Raw genomic sequence first — 1,044 nt, 5'->3', positions numbered from 1 at the left:
TATATATATTTCTTTTACTTCAACTTTTTCTTCGCTTCAGTTTTCGCACTATTACAGAACTCAGAAGATAGAGATAAATGAAACTGTAAGAGAATAAATGAACGTTTTCCATCTGAAGGCGAAGGTGCACATGCGATATCAACAAGTGGCACCCTGAGCTGCTGCAATTTATCTTTTCGTAAAACCGTATTCATTCATTATAAACATTATACACATCGAGAGTATTAGAAAATATTATTGTCATGTCATAATATTATTATATACATTTTCAGTATGCATTAGAATCGCATTCAATATAACAAACAGACGATTCGAGTTAATACTCTCATTGATAATAACAAACACTATTATTAATATTGAAAATAATAGCTGTTCTGACATGTGTTATGACAAGAATATACCCAAATGCAGATATATTTATAATAGTGACTAAATAGTGTTTGATGAAAAACATAGAATCAGTGAACAAGTGATTTAGGATGCACAAAATATCATTGATAATATTAAGGAAATGTTGCAATGACTCTCCGGACTTGAGGGAATCATTTCCATGGAGAATAAAGAAATATATCCCATATACTCGTCCATCACGCATGACTGCTGCGTCTAAACATATTACACATACGAAGCGAATCTAATCTCCAAAATCAGTACAGTTTATCACTGAACACATTGCCAAAAGCTAATCAAACGCATAGTTCCTGTCCATTGCACTTCACTCTGAGGACTTTTAATGACTCAAGTTTCGTTTAATCCGGCTGCACCGAAGTTTGAAATCCGGCTTCCCGCCCTTGGATGATTGAACGATAATAATCCGGGCAAGATCAGTAATTGGTGTGAGTAATCCACGTTAAGCCTGGCGAGAACAGAAAGGCTTATGTGGAATCAATAATCTATCGTTAGACTTTGGGTACAAACAAGTCTTTTCGTAATGGGGTTTTCTGAGAATATTCTGCTCCTCATATTACATCATGTAAAACGACAAAAAATATAACAATAAACAGGTAATTTACAAATAAAAACGAAAGTTATTTGTTAGATATG

The 1,044-nt window shown here is 33.7% G+C and overlaps 1 protein-coding gene across 1 annotated transcript in view; it reads left to right on the top strand.

The window, feature by feature from the left end:
- Positions 1–1,044, top strand: part of LOC119589333 — a 40,307-nt gene that overhangs the window by 5,981 nt on the left and 33,282 nt on the right. The window lies entirely within an intron of this gene.

This window comes from Penaeus monodon, chromosome 25, assembly GCF_015228065.2.
Source record: "Penaeus monodon isolate SGIC_2016 chromosome 25, NSTDA_Pmon_1, whole genome shotgun sequence".
Lineage (NCBI taxonomy): Eukaryota > Metazoa > Arthropoda > Malacostraca > Decapoda > Penaeidae > Penaeus > Penaeus monodon.
The sequence above is the reverse complement of the archived record's forward strand: the minus strand, read 5'-3'. Positions and strand labels throughout refer to the sequence as shown.